Raw genomic sequence first — 19,830 nt, forward strand, 5'->3', positions numbered from 1 at the left:
ATCTGCTGCTACGAGTCTCAAACACTGTTTTTTGCTTGCAAATGACAAGTTTCGCGTGCTCTCCCTTTTGCACCACATATCTATGTAAAATATGGAGCAAAAGTGATTTGTGCATCTGTAGAGGCAGCAGCAGGCACTGTTCAGAGATCAGAGTATTTTGGCCAATCAGAAGAACTAGTTTGGGCGCCTATCCATTGGCGGAACTTGGCGACTGAACAAGTAGGAAAAAAAACAAAACTTCCATGAGCATCTTCCCAAGCTGGCAGTGGCAAATACCTCAGGGTTTGAACACAGTCTGTTCACGTAGATTCAAACACTCAGTCAGATCACAAAAGAAAGTTTTTTTAAACACTTAGTCAGTTCATGGAAACACTCAGTAAGTGTCGAGTGCTTGCTTGCTTGCTTGCTTGCTTGCTTGCTTGCTTGCTCGCTCTCGCTCTTGCTCTCCCCCCGCCCCACTGGTTAGCTGGTGCGGCTTTTGAGTCTCCCTCCATCATCAATATAACAAGAGACAGGTGTTAGAGATAATTACAACCCAGGTGATGAGCCTTACCGCTCTCTCTCTCTCTCCCATAGACAGACACATGGCCACAGCAATATCCCACAGCAGGATATTGAGCAGAAAGATGGACATTTTTGCAAAATAAATATCTTACAGAACTCCGACGCAAACCGGATGTGGAATTCAGCTGCTTCTTGCAGTTTCTTTCTTCTCATATAATAACGTAATTTCAACTCAAATCAATATTTCATGTCGATTTAATTATTTAGCTTGTATCACCCATGTAATATGTGGGATAATCTCTTACTTAACAAAGTAAAGTGTTTAGTTACCCTAAAATTTTCTGTATATTTCTAGGTTTAAATGAAAAAAAAATATATATATATATATAAAATCTATTATTTTCAATGTTGTCTCAGAGTTTGGGACCGTCCTGCACATTTTCCTTTTGATATAAGCAGAATTTATAACAAGTCAGTGCAAGTCATTCATTTTAAAGGCATGTATATAATTATGAACTTCCCTAAACCTTGGAAATACTTCCCTTGGTGTCTTTCTCTCAGACACGGAATGATGGCCAGGCTATCAAGGTAATACTACAAGTAATGATTATCACCCCTATATCGCCGTTTCCATTACAGGAGGTCCAATAGAACTCCTGCCAATTTTCACAGAATCTAGAAGAAGATGGACTTGTTGATAAGATGTCATAACCAGAAGCCTCAGCTTTCTCAGTGCTATATAAAGAGGGGGCTATAAAGATAAGTGGCATCCCCGAAGACCTCTCTCATATAAGCCACCATGATTACTCCAGCATCTCAGTGGACACTCTGACACCTAATCCCAGCTTCATGGTCGTGAATTAGAAATGTAAGACAAGCATGAAAAATGGGGCTCCAAAACCAGAGCCGGTTTACTCTCCGGTGGTTGAGCGATTATGCAGCACATGGGAGACGGGAGTGAAATTTCAAGCCAGAGTAGGTAGAGGTCTGTCATTGTGTGCTGTCCCTGGAGTATTCCTAGTCACTGCAGATCAGGTGAAGTGGAAAACCTGCAGGTGTGCACAAATTCACAGACTCAGGAATCCACCTCAGAAGTCATTCTGTAATGGTACATGGCAAAGTGTAAAGGGCAGATCGACACAAGCAGTCCGGTGAAATCTCTTCAGCGCAGGTGTCAATGTCATCAACTCACTTTAAACACACAGCAGGGGAGACTGGTCACACTCGTTTCCACATCAATGGACAACATGTCTCCAGCACCCTGGGAGGCATGTGGGGAAGCTCGACTATTGGAAGTAATGGTCAGGTAATAGATATCCAAAGCATCTTTTGGTACTGCTGTATACTTTGGCTGCCAACTGCAATTTTTCACATCAACAGTAGAATAATTGCAAAAAAAATTCTCATTTTACAGAAACCCCCAAATAAAAATAAAATTAAAAAATATTATAATTATTCATTAATAATGATATGTTTACAATATTATGATGAACATGATTTTTTTTATTTTGCAGTTCTGTCTTTGAAAGTCTTTAATTAATGCTTTGTTTGCTCTTTGTCCCTGCAAAAAGTGTTAGTTTATTCCATTTGATGGCAGCAAGTACTAGGAAAAAGAAATCTTCCTCTGTCACTTTCCATCACAATATAAAGATCTGAAATACAGATGGCGCTCTAACGCAGCTGTGCTCATCCATAGGGATTCAGTTTATTTTGTAATCCCATGCACTTCCCCACTGTTTTATCAGATATATTGGCCTCTGAGTGGACTAGAAGCTTAATCTAGTTGTCGTTGGAAAATTCACTGGAAAGCTGAGATCCTCAGCTTTGTGACGCTATAAAATATTTCATCATCAATAGTCAAGAATATATTTTGCTAATGATTTATTTATCATGCTTTTTTTGATGGACTGCATATTTTTTTCTCTACATCGGAGACATAGCATTGGATTTCTTGCCCAAACTAGCTCACAGACAAGTACAAATTGGCTCATTTGGAAAAAACAGCCTAAGGTAAGAGCTGATGGCCCTGTCCAAAATGGCACACTTGATATGGACTTGAGGTCTCATTGCCTTCATTTGCGATTGCCCGCTTAATCCACGAGACCCTAGGGTGTCCCATTTGTTATTTTAGCACTCAAAAGGGTGCTCACAAGTGCCTCCTTTGCACTCGGTGAGCTCCACAGCGGTCTACTACCCAACAGTTCACGCTGCAGATACTCTTGACCAGTTACAACGGACTGGTGTTTTCAATAATTGTTTTCTCTGATTGTGAACGACAGATCTCAGATTTTTTTAATGTGATGTGTATGATTGGTTTAAAAAAACTTTGTTTTATTCAGTTTACCAGAGATTAAATTACTATTCAGTTTCTTTTAAATAGTTTTTCTTGGGGAAGTTTTACGTTATTAAAAGTTCTTAAATATCTTTTAATAACAAATTGTTATATATATGAAATAAACAATGTATAAATAATGCATCATCTCATTGAAGTCTGTCCCGAATGCACGCTTTTAGAACTCATGCACCCTCATGGACTTGCTGACTAGTTTCCCATCGGTATATACTCGCTTACATCACCGGAGTCTGGACTCGGAGGAGGACAGCAAGGCCGTAGGGTGCCATTTGGGACAGGGCCGATATAGAGTTTGTGGCTTCTTGGGACTTACAGAAGTTGTGATCGGAACAGGCATGAGATGTTTGTTGTCTTACAGAGATTTGAAAAATGTTATAGTCATATATTCATATTTCTACTTCATTACCACAAAAGTGAGAGTCACATGAAAAGTTTGGATTTTAAGCTTTCAAATGGTACCACAAATGAGTATTAACGTATCCAGGGATTTTCACATTTTAAGCGTAAACTTATTGCACACTACTGTCCCTGTCATTATAAGTGCTATGTGTAACTTTTGTAGATTACAGTATTTTCTTTTTTTTAGATTAAACACTGTGGCGAAACACTTCTCTTTTTAAGTTGTTCAGCAGCAACTTTGGTTTGACCAATGGCATGAGTTTGGGGCAGGACTACCTGAAATCTCATATGGCATCTTTAAAGCTACTCTATGTAACTTTTGGCCTTCTAGCGGTTGAAGCATAAAACTGCAGGTTACTTCCTGAGGAACATTGTTTTGGTAATTACGTGAGTTGGGCTTCAACTCTGCTCTTCTGCGTGGATGAATCTGATGGTTACAGGTGATCATCTTATCAGAGCGAATGTCACTAACAACAACAAAACTCGCCCCCTCCCCTTACATTTAAAAAAAAATAACGAAAGGAAGATAAAGACAGATATCCGAAAATATGTCTTATGAGCAGGTAAGTAGCATATCTTCCGCTGTTGTTTTGACTTATTGAAAACAGTTATTTTAAAATAAATAGCGTTACAAAAGAAAGGCAACGATGACATTAGATACAACGATTGCTAGTCATATCAGATAAAATCAAATGTGGAAACTATTATAACTTAGCTAGCAGGCAAATAGTCATAGTAGTAACTAGTTTAGAGATTGGCATTGTAAACAGCATAAAAGTAAAAAATAAAAATAAAATGTCATTGTCCTTCCTTCCTCGAAAATGAAATTGAAAGCACTGCACTACCACAATCCATATTAAAATGCCCCATTAGAGTGGCTAACGCTATCTAACAAACTACCACACTAAGAGAAACCTGGCTCACTATCGGTCTAATAAAATATCTTACCTGTCCAGCAAGAAAAACTCCATCTCTGGGTCATTTTTAAATCCTTTAATATATATTTCAGAGTTGCCACCTCCTCTAAAAAGCCAATCCAATGTTGTTTCATGTTTTATTATGGGCTCGGTCGCTTTCGCTTTTTGCTTGCAGACTCTTCTTGGTTCAAGGTTTCTTTATTTTGAAAACAGGTGGTTCCCCAGAGGATTGCCTTTTTGAATGACTTATGTTCAATATCGCTCATTTGTTGTGGCTACAAGCTTTTAGCTTCAAAATACTACCACACCTATCAGCGCATATATACATGTGCTGTAGTAGCTTGAGCTTCTTTTTCTTTTATTTACGGACATGACGTAAACAAGTGCGGACGAATGACGGAAGTATGCAATTTCCTGCCAAATCCGTCCAGATAGCTCTAAAATATAAATCATTATTATAGGCTTACTTTAGTGAATCTGGGTAAGGCAAAAAATATGGTTTGGAAGATGGATTGTTGGTGTACTTGCTCATTAATGAAATTCTGTTCATTTCTAACAAAAAAATCATACATAGTGTAGCTTTAAGGAATGTTTTTCTTTTCTTTTTTTTCTTTTCTTTTTTTCTTGTTAATGCAGTTTTTCTTTCATGACTTTCGTAAAAGTCGGGCAGACAGTGTATAAACAGTATATAATAAAACAACCTGTGGGAACATTAATGTACTGTAATGCTAATTAAAAAGCATTTCTAATACAATTCCACCCCATGCACTTAAGGAAATATATCCTTGAAAATGTAAATTTACAGCCCATGAAACTGTCTTAAAAATAACTTTCTTTCTTTTTCTAAGCCTTGATTCAATTACATAGCTTATGAACGGGGAAGTTTTAGTGATGATAATGTGCTTTAAAATACAATCCAGTCCGGTGAGTGAATCGTTTATTGTGCTTATATGCCATATTGAGGCTTTGTGTGACATCTCAAAGTGATGAGATTTTTGTGTATGTGAAGGTTACTCATAAAACAGGCTGATTCAAGCTGATGTGCGGCACAGCCTATAGGTTAAGAGATGATCCACTGGTAATCCACTCTGGCAGCACTGGCCTGGTACGATGCACAGGTGTACAAACAGCACTGAATGTGTGAACAGGTGATAAGCCCAGCAAACAGAATTACGCTTTATATGCTTTCAACAGTTATCCTACATGGCAATAAAATTACCTTAAACAGGTATGCAAAATAATCTGATCTGTGCCACATAAATATTATTCCACCTCTAGCTAGATGAACAGGCTTTGGCATGTAGAATAAGCTCTGATTTAAAAACACATTCTCTTTGGCAGATAATATTCAAACTCATGAGAAAAGCTGTGCTCAAGGGATTGGTGTATGCAGGTTTCGGTTTTAGGGATATATGGTGCACATTCTGCAACACATGTAGACAGAGCCTGTGGATATAAAGGATCAGTTGTTTAAAGCTACAGGAAGCCATCCTGGACTACTGTGCTGTCTAACTTTAGGAACACGTAGATCCCCTGTGTAAGAAAGTGGAGCAATATGGCAACGCACATAGCTGGCAAGCGCATTCACGATTGCAGCTTAACTATCATAATCAATCATTATAAAAATCTAAATACCACATTATATGTTTGATATTATAGAATCTGACCTTCAGTGCACCTGTTTTGATATAATCTGTCCTCCAGTGTAAGGTACGATAAAAAAAAAGAAAAAAAAAGAAAATTGTTTAAAAAAAAAGTGTTTAGACACAACATGCTGTGAACTTATTCTGACAGACAGCAGAGCGCAACAGTGCCTGCCCACTTTTTCAGATGTCCAGGTCCCAGAAGTATTTTTCTCATTTATCTTTTCCATAAGGATTTCATAAAATCCTTCATAAGAGTTCCAATCCATGAACCAAACCAACCAGCTCCAAGGTGAATCAAAACATTACAAACTTCGATTTGAAGCAAAAAATAATGGAAAATCCAACAAAAAGGTACAAGGATGCATTACTTGCTGTCTTTCATGAGGGCATGAACTACAATCTCATGAAGCATTGCAAATTACGTAATCAAATTAAAAATGATTTAAACTATTGACTCAAAACTGTTGATTATAGGAACAATATATTTAGAGTTTATTTCAAAATATTTAGATATATACAGATATATAGTTACTTTGAGAGTGTAGGTCAACACTCAACTTGAATGCATCATTCGTGTCATGCGAGTGGGCAGTCGGTGCAGAGCTTGTTGCTGCACAATTTTGCACAGTTGGATGAATGGTGTATCATGGGTAGTGTAATTCTTCACCAGAAATTCTAAAACATAAAAGTCCCCAGATACATAAGTATTGCATCATTTTTATATCACCAGAACTTGAATTTGAAAAAGCCTCCGAATTCATGATCTTGAAAAAAGACTGGGTGTAATCTTTTTCTGTTTCCATCACTTTGCGATTGTCCAAGAGAGAGATGGATTTCAACGACACTCGTTTGCTCTTCCTTGCATTCCTGGATGTCATCCACGAATTTTGCCACCTGAATGTTTCAACCTGTATTCAACAACCTGAATAATGAGACCTGAATTTCACGACCTGAAATCTACCACTTGAATAATAAAAACTTGAATTTCACAACCTGATTTTTTTATAGGTGAATTCCCACAAAATATTTTCATATATTTAAAATTAACAGCAAATATTTTTGATAACATCAAATTACACCCAGTCTTTTTTTCAAGATCATGAATTCGGAGGCTTTTTCAAATTCAAGTTCTGGTGATATAAAAATGACGCCATACATATGTCAAGCATATGAGGTATCATTTGAAAGCTGAGAATCTGAACTTTTCATAGAATACAATACAGAAGTTTGCATTTATGTCACATAAAATAACAAAATAAAGGCTGAAAACATCCACATTGAAAAACAGCGCCACCTAGTAGAAATGTTAATGTGAATATAAAAGTCTTTTAAACAGACAAGTCGTATAAGCTCTCATTCTCAGGAATGTAACAGTTTATTTTGTTACCCTAATAACACAGTTTGAAAAATGTTCAAAAGAAACACAAAGTGAAATATGATTTCTTTAAGAGATCAAATACAATCATCAATGCAGCTGTAAGCTCCAAACAGCTAAAAACGTTATATCTGCCTTTACCTTAGGAAGTTTTCTACAAAATGGGCCGTGTTTTACTAGTCTGTGAGCTTGCTTGGGTTATAAATCCAATGTCATATCTAAGATATCCAGAACAAAATGTGCAGTCCAGCAGGAAAAGTATGCTAAACAAATCATGGGGGAAAATTTTTTATCGACTATTGGTGATAAAATGAAACAATTTTATATCATTGCAAAGGGGAGAATCTCAGATTTCTAATGACACCTAGATTGAGCTTCTACTCAGAGGGCGAGATATTCAATGAAACAGTGGGGTGGTGCATGAACTGAAAATTAGGCTGAATGTCTATGGACGAGCACATCTGTGAGGGATAAAATGCGTTAGGGCGCCACCTACATTTCAGATCGGCATTTTGTGACCGAAGGTGCTAAAGGAAAAAAAACAAAAACATTTCTAGTACTTGCTGCCATCTAGTGAAAAGAAATAAGACCTTTTAAAGGGATTATATGGTAACAAATAAAATAAAATAAAATAATAATAATAATAATAATAAATTTGTTCATGATAAGATTGTAAACATATACAATATTTATTATGAATAATTGGAGTGTTTTTTTATTTTATTTTTTTAAATAAGACCAATTTTTTGCAGTTGCAGTATGTGTGAATGGTGAGCTTTTAAGTTTGAGAGTGAAAAATTGCAGACGGCAGTCCAAACATGAACCAGTGTTTACACAAATTAGTTGAAATAACGTGGACTGATGGCTTCAACAGAAGTATATACCATCGATTAACAACCTCGGAGCTCACGGTAGGTCTGTCTTTAAAGGTTTATACACTATATTGCCAAAAGTATTCGCTCACCCATCCAAATAATTGAATTCAGGTGTTCCAATCACTTCCATGGCCACAGGTGTATAAAATGAAGCACCTAGGCATGCAGACTGCTTCTACAAACATTTGTGAAAGAATGGGCCGCTCTCAGGAGCTCAGTGAATTCCAGTGTGGTACTGTGATAGGATGCCACCTGTGCAACAAGTCCAGTTGTGAAATTTCCTCGCTACTAAATATTCCACAGTCAACTGTCAGTGGTATTACAACAAAGTGGAAGCGATTGGGAATGACAGCAACTCAGCCACGAAGTGGTAGGCCACGTAAAATGACAGAGCGGGGTCAGCGGATGCTGAGGCGCATAGTGCGCAGAGGTCGCCAACTTTCTGCAGAGTCAATCGCTACAGATCTCCAAAGTTCATGTGGCCTTCAGATTAGCTCAAGAACAGTGCGTAGAGAGCTTCATGGAATGGGTTTCCATGGCCGAGCAGCTGCATCCAAGCCATACATCACCAAGTGCAATGCAAAGCGTCGGATGCAGTGGTGTAAAGCACGCCGCCACTGGACTCTAGAGCAGTGGAGAGGCATTCTCTGGAGTGACGAATCAAGCTTCTCCATCTGGCAATCTGATGGACGAATCTGGGTTTGGCAGTTGCCAGGAGAACGGTATTTGTCTGACTGCATTGTGCCAACTGTGAAGTTTGGTGGAGGGGGGATTATGGTGTGGGGTTGTTTTTCAGGAGCTGGGCTTGGCCCCTTAGTTCCAGTGAAAGGAACTCTGAATGCTTCAGCACACCAAGAGATTTTGGACAATTCCATGCTCCCAACTTTGTGGGAACAGTTTGGGGATGGCCCCTTCCTGTTCCAACATGACTGCGCACCAGTGCACAAAGCAAGGTCCATAAAGACATGGATGAGCGAGTTTGGTGTGGAAGAACTTGACTGGCCTGCACAGAGTCCTGACCTCAACCCGATAGAGCACCTTTGGGATGAATTAGAGCGAAGACTGCGAGCCAGGCCTTCTCGTCCAACATCAGTGTCTGACCTCACAAATGCACTTCTGGAAGAATGGTCAAAAATTCCCATAAACACACTCCTAAACCTTGTGGAAAGCCTTCCCAGAAGAGTTGAAGCTGTTATAGCTGCAAAGGGTGGGCCGACGTCATATTAAACCCTATGGATTAAGAATGGGATGTCACTTAAGTTCATATGCGTCTAAAGGCAGATGAGCGAATACTTTTGGCAATATAGTGTACGTTATCGTCAAAAATTAATTCACAAAAAAAATATGGGATTTATACCTTCAGAACCTGACTGTTGCGCTAAATAGCTTCGGCACTGATATTACACACACACAAATACATGTTTGTTTTTCTATCATGGTAGGGACTTTTCATTGATCTCTATTGTTTTTATACTGAGCTAATGAAACCTCACCTGAAACCTAACCCTCACACAAGATTTTCATTAAGACATTAATTATGTTTATTAAGCCGTTTTTCTTGTGCAGACTGCTGCCTTATCCCCACAAAGTAACTGATATTAAGGTTTACTATCCTTGTGGGGACTTTTTGATTTTTTTTCCTACAAGGCAAGTAAAACTTGACCCCCACACACACTTAGCTACCTAAATTAAGACATTCCAAAGACATCTATTGTTTTTATATAAAGCTAATTATAGTATGTGTCCCTAAAAATAGTTACGCACGTTCACACAAACACACATAGCAGAACTGATGAGCTGATGCACAGTTGGAAATGAGGTACAAAACATTCCCTCAAAAGACAATAAACGCAGCACCCACTGCACCTGAGCCTGCAGGAATACAGCATTACCAACAGCAACAACTGATGAGCTACTAGCTTTGCACGGCAGGAACAGACAAGCAGGCAAGCTCAGAATTATTTATGGACAAGACTGTGCGCTTACATTTTTCTTCAAGTCAGCAAGGCTCATTTGCTCGAATATCAAACGACATCTTAAACACCTGAGGTCACCTTTACACTCACTGATACAGAGAAGACAATAAAATGCCAACAGAATAAAAACAGAACTAGACAATCAGAGATTTTAAAGATAAAATGAATTACCTAAAGTGATAATTCACCAAAACTGTCATCTTTTGCTCACCCTCAAGTTGTTCCAAACCCATAAGTTATTCTTTCTTAAGTAAAAGTAATATATTAGGCAGAATTAAAGTAAGTAACAATACATTAGAGAGTAACAAGAATTAGAGAATTTCATTCTTGGGTGAACTATCCCTTAAAAGCTGCACTACGGATGATTTTTATAGTTAAAAATGAACAAAATGCCTTTACTGATTGAGTACATCAAAAACAGTGTTTAAAACAATGTCCCTGCCTTACCCCGATTCACTACAGTAAGCTATTAACTACTGTTCACTGTTTGCCAAAGTTGATTACTTGCTATAATAGTTGGATATGTTTTCTGGTAGGGTTGTTGAAGCTTATATTATCTTATGTCATGCTTTAATTAATCAAACATTACCCGTGTGTTAACCGATTGCGGTGTATGTATCTACTCTTTCCAGAGAAGTTACTGTAACATGTTTACTAATATTATTGACGTCTGAGTATTTTATAACATTGTTGTAGTTTTGAGGTTCCCTAAGTGTGTGTGTGCCGCTGTTTTCTAATTTATTTTACCTTAGTCGCAGAACTGCACAAGTTTTCCATTTACGTTGTCCTTTTAGCAGTTTGTTTAAAAATCTGTTTAAAAGCCACTATCGGTACAAGTTACTACAAGGTAGTTATGTATAATCGTCTCAAGTTGTTTATAATGTACTGATTTCATAGCACAGTAATTTATATATGAAATTGTCAAGCGTATAACCATCTCTCTATAACAATTTTACTGCTAAAGAAATTATTAATAGAACTTATTATTGTAATTGTTATATTGCAAATTTCTGCATATTATTTTCATCTTTAATAAAGTATATATTTATCCCCATCATTACTGAATCCTCATTTTATGTTTTTAGATTACGGTGTTGTTGTGTGCAGTGCATTGACAAACTAATGTAGTATTACGGTTCACTTGCATTTCAACTGAGGCTGTACAATATAATATAAAAATAATAAAGTCTTCCATTTAACTTGTATCATCCATATCACCAGTTTCACCTCTTAAATTGATACGTGTAGAACAAACATAAATAGTAGATAAAACACTTGCATAATCATATTTAAATATACTGTTAACTGGTGGTGGTCGAGGAGTTCTCTATGTAAAAGTGTTTTGAGTGAAGTGTCAGAAAAGCGCAGTGTACATTTTTGTTTATCTTCATTAAAGCAAGTCATGTTTCACATTTAATCGAATAACATAATATCAACATGAAAATAGCACATCATAACTCCGGCTCCGCTGGTGAAAATCTTTGAGTGATCACTGGCGATGTCCAGGTAACTTCAAACCATGAGATTCATCCCCGCAGAAGAGCAGTATTGAAACACAACTCACGTAAAGTGTTCTTCTGCAAGTTGCTTCAACCACAGATTTAGCTGGAGAGTACAAATTTCCACAGTGCAGCTTTAGGAAAATAAACTGTTAAAAAGAGTGAGTGAAGCAGGGAAATAAAGCAAAGCAAAGCAAAGAAAAAGGAACATAGAGTTGACCTCTGTGTGAACTGCCTGCTGTTGCTATGGTCCAATGTGTTGTTGAAATATGTGTGGCAGTAACTGTTAATCTACACATCAAGCTCTGTGTCTGAGAGCGCAATTGTTTTTAAAGTGTGATCCCTCCAAAGTGCATTTCACAGTCAAACGATTCTGTCCTCACCACCTGCTCTGCGATCAGTCTGTGCAACCGCCCAGTAATCACTCACCATCAATAGACCGGGTAACTTAAGGGAATAGAAAATAACAGGAGAGAAATCTGCATAGTGAACATTTTTTAAGAGCACACTTTTAAATCAGTGAGTTGGGAATTGATAAGAAATTTTCTGAATCCTAGGTTTCCCTTGAGTCTGTTGGGTGCAGATACGATAGTGTTTTAGAGGTGGAAAACCGATGGGCAGTGCTTCATTTGTAAATTATGTTTTGATAACTAATGTGTTTGTGTGTGCATATGAGCCATGATAAGACTCCAGGTTGTTCCATCACAAAAATAAGCCCTGCTGATGGCAATCCTGCCCAAATTAATATGGAATGAGTAAACAAATTTGTTCGCAGACATTTCCTTTCTTCAAATAAAGTGTTGGATAGGAGGCTAGCTAAATTTTGATGCCTGTATTGTATTGATTTTAAATTTTGTTTGTTAATTGGTTGCTCTCTATAGGAACAAAAGTCATACCTTTTCATACAAGTCAAGTCATACAATGCCTTACGATTTTGCCATAGCTGTCATGAGACTATGTCGGATCCTGCTAAAAGATATTGAATTATTATGGCTGATTGTTATGACACCATAATATTATGATTTATAGAATGACTTCAGAAAGACTTAACATCACTTGCACTTCTACATGTTATATGAAACTTATTTTGACACCAGTGGCACAACTTAGCAAACCCACCCAAGATATGTGGGTTTTAAACAACTAACCTTTGGTTCTTTGGACTTCTTGTTGCTGATATTGAGAGAACACAATTGCACAATTTCACCTAAGGCTATTGAAAAAGAAGTGAGTAATTGATTTTGTATTTCAGTTTTCATAACTTACATGAATGTAAGGTAAGCCATGTCTAAAATAAAAAATAATGCCTATAAAAGAATAAAGATTACACATAGCCACTCCACTCCACATCTGTCACAAAATGGAAGGCCTTAATGGAAAGCCTTAGCCACACTAACAATCGCAAACATAAGAAAGGAGCTTCCTGAGTAACAATAAGGATATTTTATTAACAACTTAATAACCTACACACATTCAACTATTTAAAGTGTGTAGTGGGTGAATGTTCTCTTACGGAACTTTTGAAACTGAATTTGTGGCTTGGTTCCCTCAAGGTAAATGACACCAGTGCATTCTACAGTATAAAATATTGAGAATAAATGCATACTAATTAGTTATTGGCTCAAGTGGCAAAATAATATATTTTCTGATCACTTCACCTGTAACAATACCCAGGGTTGGGGAGTGATGAAATACATGTAACAGGATTATGTATTTAAAATACAAAATATAAGTAACTGTATTCCACTACAGATACAATTTAATAAATGGTAATTAGAATACAGTTACATTCAAAAAGTATTTTGATTAATGAAGAGATTACTTTGCATTTTATTGTCATTTGTTTCATTTAATATTTAGTCCTTTCAGATGGAAACACTTATATACTACCAGTCAAAAGTTTTGAAACACTTGACTGAAATGTTTCTCATGATCTTAAAAATCTTTTGATCTGAAGGCGTATGCTTAAATGTCTGAAATTAGTTTTGTAGACAAAAATATAATTGTGCCACCATATTAATTTATTTCATTATAAAACGAAACTTTAATAAAAAAATAAAAAAATTTTGTTTAGTCACAACATAATTCCCATAGTTCCATTTATGTTATTCCGTAGATTTGATGACTTTACTATTATTCTAAAATGTGAAAAAAATTATAATAAAGAATGAGTAAGTGTTTCAAAACTTTTGACCGGTAGTGTACATATAAATGATGCGATCCAAAGTGCATTTGAACAGCAGTGAAACACTTTCTTATGATGTGTTACATTCATATGAGCAGACAGAGAAGTACGTTTGAAGTAAGTTTGGAGCAGAAGAAATAGAAATAATCCTTGTGTAAATTGTCAGCTTTACACTAAGCTAAAATGCTATTTCTAGCCATTTTACATGCACATGTTACCAGGCACGATCATATTTTTTTATCAAGAAAATTCACGTTGGATCATAATTTCTTTTTTTCTAGTAAGACCTTTGATATTAGGGCAAAGTTATATTCTTGATAATAATTTTTGTATTTTCCTGTAAAAATATCTAAAAATCCTTAAAACAAGATCAGTTTGATTGATCTTGTTTTAGAAACAACACTGCATAAGTTATTTAGGTTTTTCAGAGAATGTATTTTTAACATGTGTATTTTGTCTTACTGTACTGGCAGAGTTTTTATAGTCAAAACAAGTGAATAAATCTACCAGTGCTGAAGAAGTTATCCAAAGTATTTAGGATACATTACTGACCTTGTGTAATCTAATGGAAGACGTTACAAATTACAGTTGTGCTCAAAAGTTTGCATACCCTTGGAGAATTGGTAATATATGTACCATTCTTAAAGAAAACATGAGTGAGCAGGCAAAACACATTTCTCTTATTTCTTATGGGATTCATATTCAACTGTAGGTTATAACAGAATGGCACAATCATAAAACAAAACATGGCAACAATGAAAAAATGAAATGACCCCTGTTCAAAAGTCTGCATACCCTCAGTTCTTAATACTGTGTACTGCCCCCTTTAGTATCAATGACAGCATGCAGTCTTTTGTAATAGTTGTCTATGAGGTCCTAAATTCTTGCAGGTGGGATAGCTGCCCATTCGTCTTGGCAAAATGCTTCCAGGTCATGCAAAGTCTTTGGTCGTCTTGCATGAACCACACGTTTGTGATCTCCCCAGAGTGGCTCGATGATATTAAGGTGAGGAGACTGTGATGGCCACTCCAGAACCTTCACCTTTTTCTGCTGTAACCACTGGAGGGTCAACTTAGCCTTGTGCTCAGGGTCATTGTCATGCTGGAAAGTCCAAGAGCGTCTCATGCGCAGCTTTCGTGCAGAAGAATGCAAATTGTCTGCCAGTATTTTCTGATAACATGCTGCATTCATCTTGCCATCAATTTTCACAAGATTCCCCGTGCCTTTAGAGCTCACACCCCCCAAAACATCAGTGAGCCACCACCATGCTTCACAGTGGGGATGGTATTCTTTTCACTACAGGCCTTGTTGACCCCTCTCCAAACATAGCACTTATGGTTGTGACCATAAAGCTCTATTTTGGTCTCGTCGTTCCAAATTACAGTGTGCCAGAAGCTGTGAGGCATGTCAAGGTGTTGTCGGGCATATTGTAAGCGGGCTTTTTTGTGTCATTGGTGCATTAAAGGCTTCTTTCTGGCAACTCGACCATGCAGCTTATTTTTGTTCAAGTATCGTTATATTGTTCTCCTTGAAACAACCACACCGTCTTTTTCCAGAGCAGCCTGTTTTTCAACTGAGGTTACCTGTGGGGTTTTTCTTTGTATCCCGAACAATTCTTTTGTCAGTTCTGGCTGAAATCTTTCTTGGTCTACCTGACCTTGGCTTGGTATCAAGAGATCCCTGAATTTTCCACTTCTTAATAAGTGACTGAACAGTACTGACTGGCATTTTCAAGGCTTTGGATATCTTTTTATATCCTTTTCCATCTTTATAAAGTTCCATTACCTTGTTACGCAGGACTTTTGACAGTTCTTTTCTGCTCCCCATGGCTCAGTATCTAGCCTGCTCAGTGCATCCACTGAGTCGCTATAATGTGGTTCCTTCTCGGTGGTGAGTTGAGCGTTGTTGCCACGGTGGATGGCGTGAAGCCTATACATGCGCTATGTCTCCGTGGCAACGTGCTCAACAAGCCACGTGATAAGATGCGCGGGTTGACGGTCTCAGACGCGGAGTCAACTGGGATTCGTCCTCCGCCACCCGGACTGAGGCGAATCACTACGTGACCACGAGGACTTAAAAGCATATTGGGAATTGGGCATTCCAAATTGGGAGAAAAAGTGGAAAAATCCACAAAAAAAAAAGGAGCCAAAAAACTATGTGATGATAAATGGCTTCATATGATCACTATCCTTAAATAAAAGATAAATAAATTTTTTTGCATGATCAGTCATATTTTCAAAATCAATGGCAAAATTTCACAATTTCTGCCAGCGTATGCAAACTTTTGAGCACAACTATACATTTTACAGCATGTATTCTGTAATCTGTAGTGGAATACATTTCAAAAGTAACCCTTCCCACCCTGTCAATACCTGCCTCATGTTAGACATGGATGCAACTAGAATTTCAATGTTGTTGTACAGTATGCTCTCATTTTACTGTTTGAAGCATGGAGGAGGTTAAATTTTACCTGCTTCTTAAAAGAACTTTCAATCATATGAACAAAGAAAAACAAAAAGAATTAAGCAATCATGTGAACAGTGAGACTGGAACTGTCTCCTCATAAAACTTAATATCTTACAAAAAGAAACATTTGTTCACTGAAATGGCAACAGACACATTAATTTTTTTTTTTTTTTTTTTTTTTTTACAATAAATTGCTTGAACAACTTGGATCAAATAATACGGGCTTTTTACCTGTCGGATTATACAGAAATGCCAAAAATGTCTTGAGCTGTCTTTGCAAACCTTTTGTTTTCCTCTCATTAATGTCATTCAAAGGTCGTATAGTCTCGAAGAAACTGAGCATTAAGGTACAAAGGAGACAGGAACCACTGTTTACAGATGGAACCAGGTTACGGATTAACCTTTTTGTCACTAGCTAAGCTCATTTAACAAATTAACTAGAACCAACGCAATACAGCACATATGGAACTTGAAAAACTTTGGCCATTCAATAAATAATACATTTATATAGCACCTATACAGTAAATGCATCGCTTCAGCAATCATGGGAGATACAGTGGTAAGAAAAAGTAGTGAACCCTTTGGAATTACCTATATTTATGTATAAATGTGTCTTAAAATCTGGTTTGATCTTCATTTAAGTTACAATAATGAACAAACAAAATCAGTTTTAACTAATAGCACCCAAACTATTGTATTGTTCTTATACATATTGAATACATCATTCAAATATTCACAGTTTAGGTTGGAAAAAGTATGCAAACCCCTAGGCTAATGATGTTAGCAAAAGCTAATTAGAGACAGGAGTTGGCAAACCTGGCATCCAAATAATGAAACAAGATTGGGAGTGTGGGTTAAAGCTACTTTGACTTATAAAAAGCACAGTTTTGTTGCTTTTCATAAAGCTGGAAAGGGTCACAAAGTTATCTGGAAGAGCTTAGATATTCATCTGTCCACAGTTAGACAAATTGTTTATAAATGGAGATGATTTGGTACTGTGGCTACTCTCCCTAGAAGTGGCTTTTCAGCCAAGATGACAAAGGCCACACCGCAGAATGCTCATTGAAGTAAAAAAGAAACCTAGAGAATAAATAATTAATAATAATAATAAATTATAAATAGCTAAAGAATTGAAGGAATCATTGGAACTGGTTAACATCTCTGTTCATGAGTCTACTATATGGCATGGTGAAAAGGCATGGTGTCCATGGCAGGACACCACAAAGGAAGCCGCTGCTTTCCAACAAAAACATTGCTGCACGCCTGAAGTTTGCCAAAGACGACACTGACACTCCACAACGCTACTGGGAAAATGTTTTGTGGACTGATGAAATTAATGTTGAATTGTTTGGGAATAACACGCAGCACTACGTATGGTGTAAAAAGGGCACAGAATACCAACATGAAAACATCATCCCAACAGAGAAGTATGTTTAGATGAAGTGCTTTGGTGCCTCAGGGCCTGGACCACTTGCCATCAGAGGGAAAAAGGAATTCCCAAATTGCCAGCTGAAGCTCAGTAGAAGCTGTGTTTTACAGCAGGATAATGACCCTAAACATTGAAGTAAATCCACTACAGAATAGCTTAAAAATAAAGAAAATCCACCTTTTGGAGTGGCTCAGTTAGAGCCCAGACCTTAATCGAATAGAGATACTGTGGAATGACCTCAAGAGAGCCGTTCACACCAGACATCCTAAGATTATGGCTGAGCTGAAGCAGTTCTGTAAGGAACAATGGTCCAAAATTCCTTCTGAACATTGTGTAGGTCTAATCCGCAGCTACTAGAAATGCTTGGTTGAGGTTATTGCTGCCAAAAGAGGATCGACCAGTTTTTAAATCCAAGGGTTCACTTACTTTTTCTACAGCACTGTGAATGTTTAATGGGATGTGTTCAATAAAGACATGAAAGATTATCAAATCAAGTAATTTTTATTTGTATAGCACTTTTCACAACACACATCGTTTCAAAGCAGCTTTACAGAAAATCATGCTTTTACAGACAATTAAACTGTAATATCTATAAAGTCTTAGAGTCATCATTGTGTAATTTGATTAAATATGATTGAAAATTGTGTATAAAAAATAAATAATTAAATAATAATTATATCTAGAACCCCAGTGAGTAAGCCGAAGGTGACTGTGGCAAGGAACACAAAACTCCATAAGATGTTGGTTAATGGAGAAAAATAACCTTGGGAGAAACCAGGCTCACTGTGGGGGCCAGTTCCCCTCTGGCTAAACAGTATGAATTTAATGCCAATATTAATTATTTGTGAGCAGTGCAAGTCATGGTTTAAAATTTGTAAACTAAGTAAGTGTAAATGTCCAGTGCTTAAACAATGATTTTGTATGAACTGTAAGATTAATGACTAATGTCTAATCCATCCTGGATTAACTGCAGAAGTTCACATAGATGCATTGTCCTTTGTTAGATGGCTGATGAAGGCTTTTGTTGGCAATTAATTGATAGTCTATGTATTCCATTTCAGGAGTGTAGTCCATCAATAGACAAAAGTGATGCAGGCAGAGATAAATGAGGTGCATCGCAGTTCAACTGGCAGGTCATTTCAGTGAGGTTCGGTGGGGTCCATCCTAAATCCAAGGTTTAGGCAGTGGCATATGAAGAATCCGATGTCTTACAGTTGGAGTTGGCATCAGTTCATCTTCTGAAGTCCATCGTAAAAGACCGAAGTGATGACTGGCTAGCACCGGCTGTAGTTTGTCATCATCACTCAGCGACATGTAGCAGTGGAGTCCATCACCAAGCAGGAATGGAGCTGGATCTGGCCAACTCTGGTAACCTCAGCATATGAATCCCTGGGATGAGTGAGGAGTTAATAATATTAAGAAAAGGTTCTGAGATTACAGGGAATACCTCCTTTAAGAGCTTAGTTGGTATTAGATCTAACATACATGTTGTGGCTTTAGATTTTTTTTATAAGTTTTGTTAGCTCTTCATGACAGCGAAGGATTGAAGTTGCTCGTGAGGAAATTTATGAGACTGTTTTCTGAGGTGCAGTGACAGTTGATTGCATAATTCCAATTTTATTTCTGATGATTTCTATTTTATCAGTAAAGAAACTCATGAAGTCATTACTATTGTGCTGTGAGGGAATATCTGGTTCAGTCGATGCTTTATTCCTTACCAATTTAGCCACAGCATTGAATAAACACCTAGGATTATTGTGGTTATTTTCGATGAGTTTGCTATAATATGCGGACCTGGCAGTTTTTAGTGCCTGTCTGTAGCTACAGACACTATCCTTCCATGCACGTGAAATACCTCTAATTTTGTATTCTTCCACTTGCGCTCCAATTTCCGAGCTGCTCTCTTGAGAGAGAATGAGTGTGATCATTGTACCATAGTGTGGGGCTTTTTTCTTTAATCGAAGGGGGGTGACACTATCAAGAGTGCTAGAGAAGACTGCATTTATATTTTCTGTTATTACATCAGCTTTTCTAGACTTTTTGGCTTATTGAGTATGAGAGACAATTCTGGAAGATTATTAGTGAAGCTATCTTTAGTGGTCGAAAGAATAGTTCTACCTGAACGATAACGTGGTGTAGATTGAGTGACATAAGCTGATCGCAGCAAACAAGAGACGAGGTAATGATCTGAGATGTTATCAATCTG

Source organism: Myxocyprinus asiaticus, chromosome 6 (assembly GCF_019703515.2).
Source record: "Myxocyprinus asiaticus isolate MX2 ecotype Aquarium Trade chromosome 6, UBuf_Myxa_2, whole genome shotgun sequence".
Lineage (NCBI taxonomy): Eukaryota > Metazoa > Chordata > Actinopteri > Cypriniformes > Catostomidae > Myxocyprinus > Myxocyprinus asiaticus.